Source organism: Abramis brama (genome assembly GCF_963993115.1).
Source record: "Abramis brama genome assembly, chromosome: 20".
In the NCBI taxonomy this organism is placed as follows: domain Eukaryota; kingdom Metazoa; phylum Chordata; class Actinopteri; order Cypriniformes; family Leuciscidae; genus Abramis; species Abramis brama.
The window spans coordinates 3,725,399-3,747,988 of NC_139982.1; positions in this window are offsets into that span (position 1 = coordinate 3,725,399).

The window sequence follows — 22,590 nt, forward strand, 5'->3', positions numbered from 1 at the left end:
CTATTGTACTTTGTTCACACGCATTTCCTGTCCATCATACACGACTCATATGGTCAAAAGAACAATCGTTGTATTTTTAAGAATTTTTTCCCCCGTTCAAAGCTATTACACTTCCTGGTCATGTGACCCAATGACATCACGGCTATTGTACTTTGTTCACACGCATTTCCTGTCCATCACACACGACTCATATGGTCAAAAGAACAATCGTTGTATTTTTAAGAATTTTTTCCCCCGTTCAAAGCTATTACACTTCCTGGTCATGTGACCCGATGACATCACGGCTATTGTACTTTGTTCACACGCATTTCCTGTCCATCATACACAACTCAGAAGCCTTAACAGTTGTAATTACAGATTTTTTTTGTAACAGTTTATTTTACAGTGTCCTTGTTACACATGTTACATGTAGTTACCATAGTAATAACAGTAATTTATGCATAATTACATGCAACTAACCCTTAACCAAACCCTAATCCATACCCTAACCCTATGATAAGAAGTATGCTGTTAATTATACTTAAATATATAAACTGTAACAACATTAAAATAGACACCTTAAAGGTGCATTAAGCAACTTTTCATGTTAAAAATACCTGTTTTTCTAACCCATACATGCTTAAACAATTGCCTGATGGGCTGAATGAGCCCTTCTCTGATCACTGCGATTGCCTCTATAATCCTGTACAGTAAAATAAATAAGAGGGATTCGGGTCGGAATCTGAGGCTGGGCGTGACGTCATGCGCGTTCAGTTGCAGTGTTGCAGTTTCATTTGTCGCCAGAGGGGGGCATAGTTCTGCAAAAACTCAGAGACTTGCTCTTTGCACCTTTAAAATAAAGTTAATGTAATTTAAACATCTATACTTAATTATAAAACACCTTTTACCTTATTTTAATTATTCTCAGGTTAGGTAAAGTATACACAATTCTGTTGGAAACACTATATATATATATATATATATATATAAAGCATTAAATAAAAAAATAAACAGTTTACAAACTTCGACTGCAGAGTTCACAACAGCAAATACATCTAACACCGATGCGGCTGGGTCTAATTTTGACATTCCTTTATACAGTTCTTTTATAGTCCATCATAATTTTTGACATTTGGACATTCCCTCGACACACATTCAGTCCTTTACAGACAATCTGTCCAATCCGAAGTCTTGAACTGTCATTAGTTCTGGAAAGACCCTTAAACCCTTAGAATTTAAAACTCTTAATATTTTCTTCCTTTTTCTGCTGGCTCGGATTCTAGGCTTTCTCCTGCATCTCATCTGCAACACATCAGTCTGCAATACTGGCATCCTTTTCTTAATATTCAGTAAATGCTTTAATACAGTACATAGTCAATTTCTCTCTACTATTTTGCTTAATAAATGCTTACAACATCAGTGGGGTATTTTATTATTTTTCTGTATCATCTTTAAATGATTTTACAACAACAATTACAGTGTTTTCCTTCATAAAACATTTTCTTCAATAAATGATTACCATTATAAGTGTCTTACATTATACAAAACTTTCTCAACAAAGTTATAATTGTGGTAAAATACAACATAAGTATAGCCTATATCAGAAGGCACAATTAGCATAGAATAAACTGCATTATAACACAACAATATATAAACACCTTAGGAGTCATTCACTTTTTTATAACATAATACCCCTCTTCCTATTTTAAATGTTGCGTGTTTGACTGTGAAAAGAGGTTGAATGATGTGGATCTGTGTTGCTGAATAAGGACATTTTTTCATTCTATAATTCAAGCAACATGAAATACCCATTTCCATACAAATGCAAGTATTAAACATTACATTATAGGCAAAATGATTTGTAGAAAAATAGAACATTTGGCTTGGACAAATACAGTGCTATGCATAAGTTTAGACACCCATACTAAAGTTGACTAAAAAGAGGAATAAAAAATCATCTTTTGGAAACTGAACTTAATGCCTTAATTTAAAAAATTAGGAAAAATCCAACCTTTAAGGACACCAATTTTCTTTGTGAATGAATAATGTATCGTAAATAAATAAATGTTCTTCCTTAAAATACAGGGTGCATAAGTCTGGACACCCCTATGTTAAATTCCCATAGAGGCAGGCAGATTTTTATTTTTGAAGGCCAGTTACTTCATGGATCCAGGATACTATGCATCCTGATAAAGTTCCCTTGGCCTTTGGGATTAAAATAGCCCCACATCATCACATAGCCTTCACCATACCTAAAGATTGGCATGGCTTTATTTCAGTTAGCCTAATAGCTAGTTTGATTTGCATTGAGAGATGATCTTATGGAAAGTACCCCATGCCAATCTCTAGGTGTGGTGAATGCTATGTGATGATGTGGGGCTATTTTAATTCCAAAGGCCAAGGGAACTTTATCAGGATGCATAGTATCCTGGATCCATGAAGTAACTGGCCTTCAAAAATAAAAATCTGCCTGCCTCTATGGGAATTTAACATAGGGATGTCCAGACTTATGCACCCTGTATTTTAAGGAAGAACATTTATTTATTTATGATACATTATTCATTCACAAAGAAAATTGGTGTCCTTAAAGGTTGGATTTTTCCTAATTTTTTAAATTAAGGCATTAAGTTCAATTTCCAAAAGATGATTTTTTTATTCCTCTTTTTAGTCAACTTTAGCATGGGTGTCTAAACTTATGCATAGCACTGTATATCAGCACTGCTGTGATTCGGTCATAGGTAGCTAACTGTACTAAATGCACTCTTTATTAAAGATTTTAAGAAACTCCATAGTAACAATCTGTGACAACTACCTAGTAACACCATAGCAACCACTAAATATACCTTAGCAATCCACGCTGAACACCCTAGCAATGTCTAGAAATGCTCTAGTAACTACTCAAAAAAACATACCCAGAACACCCTAGCAACTTTAAACTACTTAAACTCTCTGGTCCGGCTTTCTCAAGCCGACTTAAAGTTTGTCTTTCTCAAGCCTACTTAAAGTTTGTCTCAAACTTGGTTTTCTCTAGTATGTTCTAATAATATATATTTATATATAAAAACACAATTATGTTAATGATAGCAAATGCATGGAGAATTTAATGTATTTTAATAATGAGTAGAACCCAGCAAATTGGAAAGTGCAATAACAGTTAAGGAAATGCAGATTTTACTAATCTCTGCAGATGTTGAAAAACTTTCAATATAAATTCAGTTCAAAATGAACAAACAGCATCATTTTTCAAACAGTAGCAATTTTTTTATTAAAAAAATAAAATAATAATAATAATAATAATAACTATAAATCAAATTCTGTTTTCTCACAGACAGCCCAACAACTTAGAAATATGAATGAAATAAAATCTTCTCGGAGCACAAAATATAATTGATGTCAGATCACACACCTTCAGCTTATCTATTAAAAAAAAAAGAGGAAATGTTAAACCACAAGACATTATACATTTCAATCAATGTGAAAATGCAGTAAGATGGGCTATACAATCTATACATGATGTAGCAGCATGAATTTATATGAGAGAGAGACTGAATTGACTTTCACAATTACCTTTTAAATGGTGCACAATTTACAGAACCATGGTGAATCCATTCCCGAGGTCTGTGTAGCATTGAAACCAACACATGGACTATGAAACCATCGTGCACATTTTTCACACTGAACCTGCAGGAGAATGAAAGTTGGTGAAAATATAATACAAGTTATGATAAGTTACAATGTGCGATAAGCATTTTAGGATACCACTTAACCCCAAAATCACAAATTGTCCAAATTATTCACCATTGTCCATTTATAACCAAATGACTCTTCTTTACAGCACAATAGGAACAGTTTTAGCAGACATGTATATCTCTTTCACCTCTGATGGACAGAAAAACTCTGTGCTCTTTTTAGTTGTTAATAAAGTACATATATAAGCAAAGAAAATGTAAATTATTCCGTTTAAAAGGATTATCCCACATGCTGATGCATTTGGGTCATGGTTTAGGCCTATTCTAATTTAACGAATAAGATATCAACAATTAGTAAGCAGAAATATACAGGAATATTAAAGTTGCAAGCAGTAATTAAAAGGCCCTCACACCCGTGCCATCCACAATTACCCAGTCTATGATGTCTGTGCTTGTCCTTTGAGGGAGGTCTTTCAAAGCACAGATCGAACAGTAGTCCTCTTTTGATTCTAAAATGGATAGTTGGAAATAATTTAACAGTTAACTGAAATTTACACTTTTTTCCATTACACAAAAATTGTTTCACAGTTTGGAGCAACTAACCTGATGCAAGGAAAATTTTCACCGCCATTTTCTTTCTTAGGTTTTCTATATTGTCTGTTGATGGATCAATTTCGAATCTTTTTGGGAGATCAGGAAACTGTTTTATTGTTTCTTTAGCCATCTTTAAAAGATATATTATTATTATTATAACAATCAGCATAAAAAAGAAAAGAGACAGAACACGGTCTTAACACTTTTTAGAAGTCAATTATCCAAAGTGACCCAAATTATTTAATTGCAATTTTGAAACCTTAACCTTTTCATTAAACCGATACCTGCAAGACAAACACTCCACAGCTTGTCGAATCATTTTGGACCGTGTGGGAAATGTGTCCAAGATTCCATTGGATGTTGACCCATCCCTCCTTTCCCAGCTGGTTCAGGCGCATCCTGAAATACTGCCTATGTGTGAAAACAATTACCACAGTTTTTAAAGTGTCCAAAAGAAAATTTAAATTAGTGCAAAGCATTTCATATTAATGTGTGTGTGTTCACTTGAGTGTCAGAAATCCTGAAAATAAAAGGTTTTACCTGAATTTTTGAGATGCAGCTGTAAGGAGCTTCATATCGGGTTCATCATTCGCAGGATCCACAATAAAAACTGAATTTGAAGGAACATGAAGATACTAAAAAAAAGAATAGTTAAGAATAACATTTTATATATTGTAAGGTCATATTCATGTTTTATACACGAGTGAGTTAATGAGAGAGTTTAAGTGATTTAAGTGAATCGATTAAATTATAAATTCAACTTTGAATCTTGAATTCTTTTCTTAAACACCTTCTTTTTGGCTCACAACCCTCCAGAGGGTGTGACACCTTCACGCTTTAAAAATCACTGATCACAAGATCATTCCTCTTAGCTCTCTAGTCCATGGAATCCTGATGTGAAGATGATGCTGAACTAGAAGTTTCTAAGTTGTCCGTGTCTCAAGCTCATATCTGGAGTCCTAAATAATATTTGACTACTTGCTCTTAGTAGTACTGTAAAGTATGAAAGACATGTCCTATGCGCCGGAAATGTAATAAATTAAAAAAAAAAAACAATTAATAAGTGTAATCGGGACAAACAGGGCTGCGTTTCCCAAAATTCGTAAAAACGATATTTTAGTATTATGGTCTGTTTCCCAAAAGCGGTATAACTTAAGTAGGCTTTCAAAATATTTGTAGAACTACGAGTGCTTTGGAGTAATCGTAAATTCCCAAGTGCATCGTAAGAAGACAGATTTATGAGACAACCCTTAACACCTGACAACCGGCAGATTACACTTTTATCTAGATAACACTACACTGGAACGTGAGTAGCTATAATATAAGGTTTTGATTGTACTTTATTGTAGCCTACCTACTACTCGTTAGATGAATGTATAAATGAAATTAAAAAAGGAAAGAAAAAAATATATAAATACACATATATGTCACTGACTTGCTGACTGACGTGCTCGAAAACATGTATTGGGCATTTCTTGCTGACCTCCTTCCCTGATCTTTGAACACCCCTGTTTGCAGAAATACCAAACTAACTGCAAACAGTCCCATATGTTTTGTTTTTCCTTATTTGGTGTCCTTTAAATCTGTTAAAAATAACAGATTTCGCTCTCTATAAATTTCTTCTTGATCTCTTTTTGAAGGGATCTTTTTTGCTGTTTTTAGCCATTTTAGTGCCCCCGCCATTGATAAGTGCTTTATAGACTTGTCTTGATTGCTAACCCACAACATATTAGGTTAAACGTCCAGAATACGATTCCATATAAGTTTAAATTTCAGCACGTCACGAATGGACAGCGACTCTTCTCTTCGTAGAAAGCGTTCTCGCGCGTTCATGTTTTGAGAAAGCGTAGAATTGCTGTGAGCGTTCGTAACCTTGCATGTAGAGAGCGCTCTTAAAAGAGCTAAGAAGATACATTGTTATCTGGAAACCTGGCCCAGGTTAGTTGTTTTAATTGATTAATTTACAACATTAAGTTAAATATTAACTGATCTAAATATTCACAATCAATTGTAACCCGTTATTGATTATTAATATTTCATAGAGCTTATTTTATTCCATTTTTCAATTACATATTGCCTAAAAGTTGCCAAAGAGCGGTCCCTTCAAAAAGCTGACACTCATACAGATTATTCTCAACGCTGGCGATGTTATGCCCTAAATTAACATAATTAACTAACTTGTTTTCTATGTACATTTCTGAAATGCATTTTCTGTAAAGCTGTTTTGAAAAAATATGTATTGTGAAAAGCACTAAATAAATTTAAATTGAATTTAATCATACATTTCCTTTACAATAAATTATGCTGTCTACACTGCAAAACAAATCTCTTAATTATAATGTGTGATCATGTTATAATGACATAATGATTTGGGTCCATGGGCAAAATAGAATTTTAGCAACATATTGGCATTGCACAATTCAGCACCATGGACAGAAACCCAGCGATCACCACAGGTGCGCCTTCCATAGCCGAATGTTTTTGCTTTTGGGTAACATAAAACCTACATTTTATTCAATTTAGAAAGGGCCTAAATATACAGATACAAAACAAGATTTATTCACTTACCACAAACATCCAGTGGTTGTTTCGTACATTTACAAACGAAATCGCACCATCAAAGCTTTCAAAATTAACCTGCATAATGTGACAGGAGCATGATTTTTTTTATATAAAAATATATTTATATATATATATTATACTTAGGACTATATTAAATGTATAGCTTACATTACACGTCTGTTTCCATAATTTACTTACGCTTTTCAACCCTTGTCTAGCGACCTGGTGTCTCGGTCCATACAGAATGACACCGGTGGTGTAGTGGTTAAGCTGGTACAGTCTCCCAGTCTTATCGTGTTCGTTGAGGACTGCCCGAATGTAACTCTCCATAACCTACAGAATATTAATAACATAATTATATACATCTGCAAGCTACTCTTTCTGAAAGCCATAGAATAATAAATATGCACTTACTTCACCATTTAAAAGTTCGTGTGGTCGCAGGGTAACTAGGTCTGCGTGCCTTAAAACAATAGTCAGTTTGTAAGGCACAGCTTTTACCTTAGCAACAACTTGTTCGCTTGCTTTGCATCGCCAGAGGGCTTCAACCTGTAGATGTATTATTTGGCATTATTGAACCATAGGCTTAATTATTTTTTATTTTTTTTACATAATGAAAACCTACTTGCTGTACAAAATGTAAATATTATTGGATTTACTTTTCACATTTTTTTCTTATTTCCTATACGATGCAGTACAGCCATTTACAGTACTCTTTGTTTTGTAAAATGCACACATACACGTGTGTGTGTGTGTGTGTGTGTGTGTGTGTGTGTGTGGCTATATAATAATGCAGGACACTAAATTAAGCACAATTTGCAGTCAGAGTTATTATAAATGACAGTTATTATACCTCATCTGCAATTTGTCCTTCCATTTCTCCCGCAGTGGCTGGGTCTGTGTACTCCACTGGTGTCTGTGTTTTTTTCTGTTTATGCTTAAGTTTAACCTTGGCAGCTTCGATCTGGAAAAAAATGTTGGAACTTAAATTAATTCCCAGAATAAAATAATTCTGTATTATTATTATTATTATTATTATTATCATTGCCTCTTGAGCAGCAGTTTTATTTGCATCTTTCGATGGATCGATGTGCTTGGGTGGTAATTTGGTAGCAGGCAGTTGGACTGTTGCGGCCTGTAAAAAAATAAAATAAATAAGATTAAAAAAAAAACAATACAAGTTAAAACACAACATTTTTTGTGCATTCTAATATATTTGGATAACTGAAATTACTTTTTCAGCAGCATCTTTATGGGGTTGAGGTGAAGGTTTCCTTGAGGTCCATTTTGACTTTGCCATTTCATATGGGACACTGAAATAGCGAGAGGTTTGTCTGCCTCTTTTCCTGGATCTTTTAGACCACCTCTCTTCAGCAAACGATTCATCTTTAGATGACTTCCTAGATCGGGTAAGTACATCTTGGGGAAGACTATTATTTAAGATGTATTCCCTGTATCGTCCCTTCAGTGAGGTGTACATGGAGGTAATGAACTCTGCTGGTCTGAGGTTATGCTTTCTGCAGAGAATGGAATTTTTCACAATCCCAAACCAATTTTCTGCATGACAGTTGGTGTCTCTTGTTTGGCATAGGTCTTCAGGAGGTGGCAGAGTCACAGAAAAATCCACAGAATACCTTTTTAGGTCACCCAACAGTATGCCGCTCCAAAGTGGGAATATTGGCATGTAATTCTCTAAAAGAAATGTGACCATACCTGGGCAGTAACTAGGATTTGGTTCACACTGCTCGTGTTTTTCAACCATCAAAGTGTCCAGTACCCCTTCGACGATGCTTCGGAAGAGTCTACTGTATGGAGAACCACCAGTGATAGTTCTTGATGTTTTTTCATCAACTTCCCAGTTTGGGGACTCTTCGATTGTTTCTAGCATGGGTAGGCCTACTTCTTGATTTATCACCTCCTGCAAGAATCCTACACTGCTTGACACACTTTCGGTGACATGCCTTGAAAGCAGCACAACGCACAGGTTTTTAAAAATGTGCAGCCCATCATCAACACACACCGTGTTTTGCAACCTCGCAAAGACAAATGTAGCAAATATTGCCAAGTCTTTATCGCTGGTCTTTTTGTGAAAAGCAGAAGAGACTGCTTTAATTACATGTGCTGCACAGAGATGCAAAATGGTCTTAGATTTGATTTCTGACCATTTTTTCTGCTTTTGGCAGATCTCATGCACACTTTTGAGGTATGCGAGCACTGATTCCTTGTTAAAAGATAGAAGAACCGCTTGCATTAGTGACCAGCTGTAGTCCGTCTCTACACGGTGTACTTTTACAGTAGTAAAAGCAGATAATTTCAGCAAAAATTGCATGAGCCAGAATGTTATTGGCGGGACAGAATGCTCTGAAGAAATCATCTCACTCACTGGCAAAGGTGGGGCACCTCTTCCTCTTCCTGGTAAAGCCAGAGCATAGTACAGGATTTTCTTCTTTTGTTTTGGGAGACTGGAGATTACATTCCCTGTTGCATCTAAATAGAGAGTTACTTCTGATTTTTTTTTTAAGCAATTTGCTAAAATAGTCATCCCAGTTTCAGTATAAAGGTGGGCCCCAAATGGGTCAGCTTGAAAATTGTGAACATATCCTGGTGTGTGGTAGAATTCTGTATCCGTTGCCCTAATGATGGACTGTGTCAGCTGTGTCTCCAGTAAAATGTTGTCATGAAGTTTCAGGTTTTTTTTTATTTCGTATGAGATTCCCTTCAGGATGTTTTTATTGAGGCTATGGGTTATGTTTCCTGCCACAAGCTCCTCCACTGGGGTGTTTTTCAATCGGTTATAGTACTCTTTGCTGACGCCTTGAATGACACTTCTGGCTATAGCCCCCCGCCTGATGTTACTTGCTTGTCGGAAGCGCTTATGGGATTTTCGATGAAGTATTTCACCAGAACGGTACACGGTCACTGGAACGAACTGGTGTTGCAAGGGTTTGTGTGTGATGATGAACTTGTAATTAGCACAACATGAAGGGAAGGTGCATTTGGCCCGCACAGTTATGTACGGACAGTTCCTTTTTCGGCTTCCTGTCACACGAACGTGTTGGTAGGTAAATTTGAGTGGGCAACAAGGAGTGATTTTACGAAACTTTTGATACATGTAGTGAGTCCATGGCTGTCTAAGTTTATTCATCCCTTTCAAAGGTGATATTCTTTTCCAAATTTTTGGTTCTATGACCAATTTAAAGGTTTTTGGTGGGGGGGTTGATATTTTCCGAAAGTCAACCTTTGTACCTTTATTTTCACCACTCTGAAACTCGAATGGGGATTGCACATCAGCTCCACTGGGAAGAGGCACATCATCATCAGTTTCACTTCGTACACTCAGCTCACTGGGAAGAGGCACATCATCATCATCATCATCAGTTTCACTTCGTACACTCAGCTCACTGGGAAGAGGCACATCATCATCATCATCATCATCATCAGTTTCACTTCGTACACTTAGCTCACTGGGAAGAGGCACATCATCTTCAGCTTCACACACCATAGGTTTCACTGGTTTATCTGCTCTTGTATGACAGGGCGTAGAATAATCATCCTTTTGAACACCTTCTCTAATGTTCCTCCTGTTGTATCTCCACACAACATAAAGCCACTGTCTATTGTTTTGAGTGTTTTGTCCAAATATGTTTGTTGAAAGTGTATGCCAGATGGGTGCATTTTGTTTTGTGTCTTGTTGATTTATGTTTGCTGTCTTGAAAAACCTAACCATTACCTCTTTTCCGCCAGCTGCCGTCCACAAGTCCTTTCTGGCAGCCCCTTTCCCCCTTTTCGTTTTTGCCATGACTACAACAATTGCACATGCAATTTAGTGGCTGACTTAATAAAACTGAAACACTATGTGGCACCTTTATAACCCACGGCCTAAAATTTGAAAAGATTTGTAGCAGGTGTGGCAATGGTCTGTAGCATATTAAAGGTGATGGTCATTCAACATCTGCAATAATACTAAAAAAGTGGCAACAGGTTACGCTCACCCTGTCACCATTATGCATATCTAAGGCATAAATCAGCTGTGACCTCAAGGCTAAACTAAAAAGAAATGCTGGTGTAAAATATGGACAAACCCAACAGTTGAGTTACAATTGTAAATTACATTTTAAACCAATGGTTGGGTTGGTCCAAATTTAACCCAAAATGTTCTTGTGTGTTTTGTGAGCACTTGGTTATTTTTTTTTTGGCCAGGCCAAGAGGTCAAAATGTTGTGTTTTGTGTAGCAAGCATTTTTTTTAATGGTGTGTTTTTATCTAGTACAATGTAGTATGCAGCTGGATTTTTTTCGCTGGCTGCATGCGTTATGCAAACTATGAGTTTTCTCATAGTTCTGTTCATGTCTTGTTTTGTGTAAGAACAATCACAAGCCATATGCTTATTTTAGTCATGTTTGTTGTGAACACATGGCACCAGGAAACACATGACAAGCCATGTGCTCTCTGTCTATTTAGTCCAGTCATTTTTGAAAAAAGGTTGAACAAATTGCAACAGAAGCAAACTCAATTGATTTTGTATCATACATGTCCTGAGTAAGGGAAAAAAGCCCAGAAGAATTCCATTAGGGAAAGTTTAGAAAAAGACCACAATATAGCCTATATTCATACGTCTATTCATTATTTTTTCATGTGAATAAGGTCAAAATTAATCTTTAGATATCACCATGAAAATGAATGAGTTGATTACTTGCATCAAGACAAACAAAAAATGTATTACAAGTTTTTTAAATAGTTTGTTAACATGGGCAAAAAGAGCATAATCTATAATTACTTGTGTGCTAATTTGCAAAAATAGCACAATCTAAACATTGGATATAACCAAGTGGAAATGTCTTGTTGAATCTTACCATATAACAGTAAAAGACTTAATGTATTGTTAAGGTCTGAATGGAACCCATTTAGGCTACCCATAAGCATAAATACATAGAGGCAGGAAGAAGTACTTTAAAACAGTATTGATTATTGAGTGTATTAAACCAGTATTTTTATTGCAGAGATGGCATTTGGGGATGGGTCCGTGGGACTGTTTTTAGGGGATGAGTCTGAGGGAAGAACAAGGGTAAGGAGAATGCAGAAGACAAAAGTTATGGGTAAAATAAAAAGTGAAACCCCAGAAACAGTCTCACAGCCCCAGCCCCAAACCCCAAACCCCAAACCCCAAACCCCAAACCCCATCTCTGCAATAATTATTAATAAAGGCTGGTTTAAAGTACGTATTTCTGCCTCTATGCTGATGGGTAGCCAAAATGGGTTACATTCAGACCTTAACATTAAGTATTTTACTGTTATATGGTAACAAGATTCAACAAGACATTTTCACCAATGCTATACCCAATGTTACCCTATTAATGCAAATTAGCAGCTCCGTTTGCCCATGTTAACAAACAATTTAAAAAAAACTTGTAATACATTTTTTTTTGTTTATCTTTATGCAAGTAATCATCTCTGTAATTTTTATGGTGATTTCTAAAAAGAATCAAATTTTTACTCTAATCAAATGAGGCAAAATAATGAATAGGTGTATGAATAGGCTATATTTGGGTCTTTTTCGAAACTTTTCCCTAATGGGATTCTTCTGGGCTTTTTTCTTCTTCTCCCTTACCCAGGACATATTGAAGATACAAAATCAGTTGAGTTTGCTTCTGTTGCAATTTGTTCAAGGTTGACCCCCATTTTGGCTTAAAATGACTGGACTAGCCTAATTGTCTACTTGCCCATCTTACCAAACACATTTTCACAAAATGAAGTCGGCCACAAAAACAACGTTCATATAACCTCTGGTGTTTGGTGATTATTGGTTCAGTTAATTGCTCCACCTGTCTCTCACTCGTAAGCTCCTTATAGGAGCATGGGCGGCTATAGGGAGGGTCTAGCAGGTGCTATAAGCACCCACAAGAAAGACCAAAACACCCTGATAAGACCACAAAAAAAATAGATATTTCTGCAAGCAATTATATCCACGCTGTATTCTATGGAAGCCCTGAACCTCACGGTGAATAAAACAAAAAAACTATCTTGTTATATATATCTATGTTTTCACAGGATTGTACATGCAACGCAAATTTGTATTGTTAGTTATTATGTTAAATGATGTTTATTAAAACATACGCGCAGAGTGTTACATCATATTGTGTGTGCAGAAAGAATATCTTATTTTGACATAATAAGTAGTTATCTAGACATAATTAGTTATTTCGACATTCGTTATTTCAACGCGTTGCGTTCATATTCTCAACTCAGTCCATTCTCAACTTTTTTTCTTTTTTTTTTTTACATAAACAGACGCGTCATTCAACCTATTGTAAATGGTAAATGGACTGCATATAGCGCTTTCACAGACCTATGGCCGGCAAAGCGCTTTACATATAGCCTCACATTCACCCATTCACACACCGACGGCGGTGTCAGCCATGCAAGGCGCCATCCATCTCGTCGGGAGCAGCTGGGGTTAGGTGTCTTGCTCATGGACACCTCGACACTTGGTCAGGTGGAACCGGGTATTGAACCACCAACCTTACGGTTTGTAGACAACCTACATGAACCACTGAACCACTACACTGAACCATTTTTGTTAAAATTAATTTATAAATTAAATAATTAAAAAGGGGAGAAAATAGAAATAGGCATCTAAATTAAATGAATAAACAAAAAATCATAAAAGAAGTAATGTGGGAAATATGCTCCAAAGACTGATCACGAAACGCTCAGAATAGCAGTGTAACACTTAACAAGACTTCGCGGTGAGTGAATGAATGAACATGGTATAAATAGACTGAGACTAACAGGATGAGACAGGTGAATGCAATCAGTGAATGAGGTAACAGGTGAATGTGATCAGTGATAAGTGATGATGAGTCCGGGCAGTGAGTTATGGGAAATGTAGTTTGTGGGTGATCATAGTCTTATGTGGAGTGCCCTCTGGTGGCTCTCAAGGGCACTCCAGCTGGTGACCGTTACATAATGAATGAGAAGAAACACCATTTTCATTAGTGTAATATTTATTACCCCAAAAATGTAGACAATAACAAGGGTAGCCCCAAATAACAAAAATTGACAATGTCAGTAGCGGGTGTTTCCACCATTTGCCGCAATGACAGCTTGACAGCGACGTCTCACTCACCTCGCCTTCTCCAGCAACACTGACGACCATCATTTCTGTGCAAGGTGACCCGACACTTGTCCTGAAGCAATGCGTTCCACTCTTCCACAAGTGCTGCACGCAGTTCTGCCAGGTCACATGGGAGTGGGGTACGATCATCCAGTCTCTGCTTCAGCTGGTCCCAAACGTGCTCTATGGGGTTCAGGTCAGGGGACATTGCTGGCCATACCATATGAGGCACTCCGACTTCCTGAAGTCGAGCTGTGACAATTCTGGCACGATGTGGTGGAGCAATCAGACATACATTTAAAAATATCCTTAGTCCTCCAAGGTTTATAATGTTTGTGAATCGCAGCCCAAATTTTGAAGACAAAAAAAAAAAAAAAATGCATACATCCATAAAAAAATTAATCCATACGACTCCAGGGGGATAATAAAGGCCTTCTGAAGTGAATCAATGCATTTGTGTAAGACAAAGATCCTCCTTTAAAACATTTGGGCTGTCATTCATAACTATTATAAACCTTGAAGGACTTAAGGATATTTTTAAATACATCTCTGTTCATCTAAAAGATAGTCATATACACCAAGGATGGCTTGCGGGTGAATAAAGCTTGGGATAATTTTCATTTTTGGGTGAACTATCCCTTTAAGTGTGTGGTAAATTGTGAAGTTAATACATCAGACCCTCGGTGTCTCATACCTCTACAAACAAGGCAGGTGAAGGCCTCCTTGAGCTGTGATGCCTGCTGCATGTTGACTTGGTTTCTTTCCCTTGTGGCCAGTGTGTTGAGCTCCCGGAGTCTGACAGAAACACTCTCCAGACCTTGAGATGCCTCCAACACCTCCTCAATCTTTTCCAAAATGTCCTGCAATCCAGAATCTTCTTCCCTACACACACATAATATATATCAGTGGTTCCCAACCACAATCCTGGAGGCCCACCAACACTGCACATTTTGCATGTCTCCTCAAACACACCTGATTAAAGCCCCACTATGTAGGATTTCCGTTTTGGTCAAACAACGACCCCTAGAGTCGCTGTGGACTACTTGTATTTAACGTTACTGTCGTAAATACCACTCACGCAGAGCAGTCTCTTCACTCACGGCCTGATTCCCTCCCCCCTGTATACCGGTCCCCGTTCAGTCGGATAGAAGCTGTAACGAGTGGAAATAAGGTGTGGCCCCTTTAAGAGCTGCGCGCGCCCTGTTTAACTTTCGGCAGTCTGTATTGTATGTGCGCCTCGAACACCCCGTAAGCGGGTTGTTTCTGTTTGACGCTCATTCTTGTCCTATTTTTGTCTATCAAGTAATGCTGTGGACGGTAGAACGTGTGACAGACAGTTACACGAGTTCGATTGGGGAATAAACACAACGCGCTACAAATCGTCGGACATCGAACAAGCACAGCTAGCCTCCGAAGATGTCTACTAATCCATCAACAAGAACGCCAGGTGCTTGTCCGAGTGATATACAATATAAGCAATATACTTACAAGTCCAACAGCATGTGAGGACGTGTTGGGGGAAGTGAGGTAGCCTATGCCGTAAAGCAGTCGAATTTTGTAGTTCTTTTTGTGCGCGGGGGTTACTACCCGAACCCCGAAGTTTAAAAGTACGATTAAAAACTATACAAACCCCGTCAGGCTATGGCAGACGTGTCATTCAAACTATTTTAAGTCGATGTACCATCACAAGGGTTTTGGAAATATATTATGAAGGTTGAAAAGTTACTTAGTGTTACTTTAAGGTTATCAGCTCATTTTAGATAGATAGATAGATATGCTTGTTTGTAATTTGATCAATAATTATACATTCCAATAACATTTACCTGGATTAATAACAAACAAAATTAAAATAAACTTAATAGATCCAATAAAATAATATCAATCACCTCATCCTTTTTCGTCTGTGTTGAAGCCTGGAAAAATGGCTAATGAGCATCGCGTTAATTTTCTAGAGGTTTGTCTCCAATACTGGGAACCTTAACACATACAGCACACACAAAGGACACTACGTCAGTAACAGAATAACTAAAGAAATGACAATACAATATAATACAAATCGTGAGAGTTTTGTTACCTTGTGTTCCTTCTGAACCCATTATTTCGTTCCAGTTTGAATCCAGCAACACAGGAGATTCTGTAGTCCTTAGGTCAGCTTGAAGTTTCTGAACAATGCCTGTAACACTGGCCTCAGCTTCAGTAAACCTTACCACCACAACACTTTTGAGAACTGGTTTGCCATCTAGCACTTCTGCAATATTTATTGCTCTGAAATTTGGAAACAGATTTAACATTTGATGAACTCTCTAGTAGTATTTAGTTTACATATAAACCCTGTTAAAAAAAAAACACACAGTTAAGTGCAATAATATAAACTAATAAATAAAAAGAAGGTTTTCAAACCTTGTCCAACTTCGGCTTGCACGGGGCGTTGTTGTGAGAACAGATCCAGATGATGCTGGTCTTGTGAAAGAGAAATGTCGCTGAGCTGGTGTTGAAGCAAATGCTGAAGTTGATGGGGTGTTTTGCGGCATCTCAATTGGGTCACCATGGACTTCATAATGAGCCCTTAACGTCAAGTCCAACGAGCTGAAAGACCCTTCAGCATTGGGAAAGATTGCAACGTTTGAATCATCAGTCAAATAGAGACTATCACTGCTGACCTACACCAGAAAGAACAAGAATTAGTCGAGTAAAATCGTATGTCATTTCAAAGCCAGACATATTCAATTCAGTTTAATCAAGTTATGTAGCAGGCCAATGTTGCATCTATAACAGTTCTGTAAAGTAATATGATGGTAAATGTAAAACCTCTGTGCAACAGCAACTTAAAATGTTTCTCTCACCCTTACTTTATATCACTTATGGAAAATATGGGCTGGCATATGTTCTATGCCAGTGCTTCTCATGCTTGGTCCTTGACTGTAGCACTGCACATGTTTCCCTTGTATGCCACATCCATTTTAGAGTACTAGTGAGCTTATCAGGAAGCATTATGTAAGGTGTGTTTGTTGTTTTGGATGTCTCCCATATTTAACACACCTGACATAGTACTCTAAAAACTGAAATAGATGTGCCATAAAAGAAAAATGTGCAGTGCTACATGGCATGAGAAACACTGGCATAGAACACATACCAGCCCATATGTTCCACAACTGTTATTACAGTTTTTCTCGATTGTTTACACACATTTTCTGGTACTTGAGACACAATGACCACAACATGTAACTCATTCACCAACCCCCTGAGCCAATTCTGCTAAACTACAAGCACAATTCCTGCTTTACACTCAAACTGCAGTTCTAAAACACACTTTTTTCAAAACACTACACACAATTCTCTGCTTTAGGCACAATTTTCATGCGGAAAATTTCTTGTTTTCACAAGGAACACACTGCCATTCAAATATGCACACTGACTCTTCACATGGGCAAACACCCGTCACACAGTTTTACAATTAGCAATCAGAGCTTTAGCATAAAAGGGCAACAGGTGAGCTCTTCAATGGAGCAATGGATGCCAACATTGGAAACAGAGGCAGAGCCAGAGGAGTGAGAGGAGGAGGAGGAGGAGGAGGAGGAGGAGGAGGAGGAGGAGGAGGAGGAGGAGGAGGAGGACCGTAATCTCTGATGAGATCCGAGCCACTTTGGTTGATCATGTGGTCAACCATGGTCTAACAATGAGGGAGGCTGGGCAAAGAGTACAGCCAAATTTGAGCAGGTACACTGTGGCATTCATCATCCGGACTTTCCGAAATGAGAATAGGTAAGAAATCTACTCTCACTAGAAAATTGCAGTACTACATCTCAAAACAGTACTCAATGAGTACAGTAGTACAGTATTGCCTGTGGACTGTTCTGTAGGACTGTAAAAATACTGTAAAGTATGCTTCATGTATATAGGAAATGTATACCTACTTTGTATTTACAGTGTTTTACTATTTGTTTGGCAGAACTGAAAGATTACCAACACAATGCGGTCGGGAACGTGTTCTGTCTCCTGAACAGGAAACTCAAATCATTAACATGGTCCTAGAAAACAACGCCATAACATTACGGCAAATACAAAGAAAGATAATAGAAAACAATGACATATTTCAAAATATTGATAGGGTAAGCTTATCAACACTGGACCGTGTCTTGCGCAGAAATCATCTCAGGATGAAGCAGGTCTACAGGGTGCCATTTGAACGCAATTCAGAAAGAGTCAAAGAATTGCGACATAACTATGTGCAAGTGAGTCCCACAATTGATGCATACTCCCAACACTGTATACAGTAAATTATACATATTTCAATATTGTAATCATAATGATTGTGCTTCACAATAGTGACCACTCCATGTCTATTTCTGATATTGTCATGTGTGTTTCAGAGAGTCCTTGAGCTAGAGGTGGCTGCAGTGGAGCACCAGTTCATCTTCATTGATGAGGTTGGGTTCAACCTCACAAAAAGACGAAAGAGGGGAAGGAATATAATCGGCCAGCGTGCCATTGTTGAAGTCCCTGGCCAGCGCGGAGGGAACATCACAATGTGTGCAGCGATTACCCATCACGGCGTCATCCATCACCATGCTACCCTTGGCCCCTACAACCTACAATCCTATTGAGGAATTTTTTTCTGCCTGGAGATGGAAAGTGTATGACCGAAATCCACAAACGCGTATACCTCTTCTCCAAGCTATGGAGGACGCATGTGGAGATATAGCAGCTGATGCTTTTCATGGCTGGAATCGCCATGCTAGGCGATATTTCCCCCGCTGCTTGGCCAGGGAAAACATTGCTTGTGATGTGGATGAGGTGCTGTGGCCAGACCGCAACAGAAGAGAGGATGCAGCATAGTGTTTTTTTATTTTTATTACTGTAACTGTATACAGTAAATTCTTCTGTTGTTTTCTATGTAGACCACTGTATGTCCTACTTTGTGTTGGTTGGGATGTACACTGTGTACATTGTTTTTGTGGGAAAAATAAAATATATTCGTTCCCGTGTATTTGTGTGTTCGGAGTATAAAAACAATATTCTCAGATATTTTACAACACACTTACTGTAAGTATGTACTGTCTGTAGTAAGTGTAACACTGAACAAAAAAAGGCCTAAATCATTATGATGAATGGAGAAGAAGTGTTTTCCATTCATCATAGTGTTTTACATTGAGCACATCAGTGTTCAAATGGTTCTTATAAATGTCTATTCATATGATGGTTTGTGTGTGTCATTTGAAAACAAAATACCATTTTGAGAAGAAAAAACATTGTTTTGAATGTAAAGTTTCATTTTGCAGGAGCATTGAGGGGTTTTGCCCATTGTGTGTGTGTTTTTGGATTTGTGTGTAGAGTTTTGAGAATATGAGGCATGCTTTCAGAAAATGTGTGTAAACAATCGAGAAAAACTGTAATAACTTAAGGATGAGATATATAAATTGATGTTGCACAGAGGTTTTACATTTACTGCCGAATCACATTACAAAACTTTTATAGATATAGAATTTCCCAGTTATAGAAATCGATTAAAGTGAATTGACAGCTGAGATGTCAAATATATTAGAAGCAAACCTAAAAATCTTTAGTAGATTTCGTACATACATTAGCAAAAAGTGTTACAATGCATGTATGGCTCTACATTTATTCATACTCACATGCTAATAGGTCATTTACTAAGACCAAACTATTAGTTTAGGACTATTCAATTTCGTTCCTAGAGGGCCATGACCAGCAGAGTTCAGTTCAACTTAATCAAACAAATCAGAACCGTCTAATCAAGCTCTTCAGGATTATTACATTGATTATTACAGGCAGGTGTGTTTTATTAGGGTTGTTGAACTCCAGGGCTGCGTTCCAGTCCAAAATTGTCATGCCCTTCACTTGCTAACTTCCCTCCGTCTCGTTCACTCGGATGTACGTCATTGCAAGTGCCCACTACTGGCGGAAACTGCAATGGTCTGAACTGGAACGTCCTAAGCCCTTGATCACTTGGAATCAGCTGTGGAGTTGATGTATTACTTACATTTTTTTCCCTTTAATAATTTGTTTAATGCAGCATCCAAATGTTTATAGGTGTGTTTGGGTTGTTTTAAATAAATAAAAAATTATAATTAATATATCATAGAGTTGTCTGTGTGGTGGTGATTAGACGAGCTATGTAGTGACGTCACAATCGTACTGCATTGTGGGACATATAGGTGCCTGAAGTGTACATTTGAAGCAGACTCGCTCCCTCGGTCAAAATCGAGGGAACGAGGGTCTGTCCATATAAACTTCCCTCGTCCACTTCACGAAGTGGAACGCACTTCAAAATGGCGGCAGGGATTCCCCCAAGGGGAAGTGCTTAGGGAAGTTCGCAAGTGTGTGTCTAACAGTGGACTGGAACGCACCCCAGGAACATAAAGGAATAGCCCTGTACTAGTTAACTTAGCTTATTGCCATAGTGGTTAACTTATTTAAAGTGCTCGAATTGAGTCAAGTCTTATGGGGGGTCCCCAAGTTTTTTTGGGCGGGGGGTTGGTTAGTCTCGCAATATATGCAATATATGCTTGACTTCATATATTTATATATATATATATATATATATATATATATATATATATATATATATATTTCTTCTTTTAAATTACTTACTAGAGTAATACCCAAAAGGGCAGCTATGGCAAATAGTGCAGGACAACTGGGCAAACAGGATACAGTCTTTGGAATAGTTTATAAGTTTAACATAGGGATGTCCAGGAGATTCTCAAAAGTCAACTCAGCATTCATCCATAACAGACATCAAAATAATTTCAGCAACCAGTGGGTGAAGACATAAACTTTCTTCAAAGACAAATTTCTTCAGAAACAGGGATAACGAAAATCTCAAATGAGAAATTACCTCTCAAACAAAAATGCATACTTAGTGTATATATATATATATACATACATATATATATATATATATATATATATATATATATATATATATATATATATATATATATATATAAACTCAGTCTCTTTTCCCACAACTGAAATAGAGAACTGAACATAACTATATATAATGTGTTACACAGAAATGTAGAAAACGTATCTGCTCAGATAGCAACATTGTTTCAGCCCAGATCCGGCCCACATCTGGCACTTGGGTGGCCCACTCCTGTTTGCCAGATCTGGGCCACAAGCAGGCCATAGCAATGCCACATGTCAGCCAAGAGTAAATAAATAAACCAGAACTGGACCTTATCTGAGCCACAAAATCTGTGTATATTAAATATGGAGTCATCTCAGCCTTAATAAGCCTGTTAACAAGCAGAATCACTGAAGGAAAGAAGAGAACAGAAAAAGAGACGAGCAGAAACACAAGAACTACAACTGACTTCAGACACAGCCTTAGATGAAATCAACTGAAGAGAAAAGAAGACATTAAATCTCTGAAGATCTCAGCAGAGGAGGATTAAAACAGCAAACAGCATTACCAGCTTCACTTATTACTAACCAGACTGACTTTATTTCTGTCACACATCTACAGAAGTTTTTATTGATAATTAACAGAGGTTTAACTGTAATGTGTTTCATGTGAAGTCACCATAACAGTGATTAGTGTTTCCATTAGTTGGGCTCTTAACTCTTATTATATCTTTTGTCTTTTTTTGGCTGCTGTGTCAGTGTGTTTGTCAAAAAAACTAAGTGAAATGAGATCAGGTGATGATGGTTACCTGTTGATGGCTTTATAATCATCATGAGATAACCTGTTTCACTGATGTCTTTGGAATCGAACAATTGTGTTTTTCCATTAATATTTTCACATCACAAACCCTGTTACTGCAGCATGAGATCTAGCAATAGTATAACAATCAGTTAGAAGACTTTAACAAACATGAGTACGAAAAAGTCAGTTAAATATGACACACACAGACATCAACAATCAGCATATGAATCTCAACAATATAATATTGCTAGATCTCATGCCGCAGTAACACAGGGTTTGTGATGTGTAAATATTAATGGAAAAACAATTGTTAGATTCCAAAGACATCAGTGAAACAGGCTATTTCATGATGATTATAAATCCATCAATAGGTAACCATCATCACCTGATCTTGTTTCACTTTAGCTTTCTTTGCTGCTTGACAAACACACTGTCACAGCAGCTAAAAAAGACAAAAGATATAATAAGAGTTAAGAGCCCAACTAATGGGAACACTAATCACTGTTATGGTGACTTCACATGAAACACATTACAGTTAAACCTCTGTTAATTATCAATAAAAACTTCTGTAGACATGTGACAGAAATAAAGTCAGTCTGGTTAGTATTAAGTGAAGCTGGTAATGCTGTTTGCTGTTTTAATCCTCCTCTGCTGAGATCTTCAGAGATTTAATGTCTTCTTTTCTCTTCAGTTGATTTCATCTGAGGCTGTGACTGAAGTCAGTTGTAGTTCTTGTGTTTCTGCTCGTCTCTTTTTCTGTTCTCTTCTTTCCTTCAGTGATTCTGCTTGTTAACAGGCTTATTAAGGCTGAGATGACTCCATATTTAATATACACAGATTTTGTGGCTCAGATAAGGTCCAGTTCTGGTTTATTTATTTACTCTTGGCTGACATGTGGCATTGCTATGGCCTGCTTGTGGCCCAGATCTGGCAAACAGGAGTGGGCCACCCAAGTGTCGTCATTCCATGCTGCATGTGGGC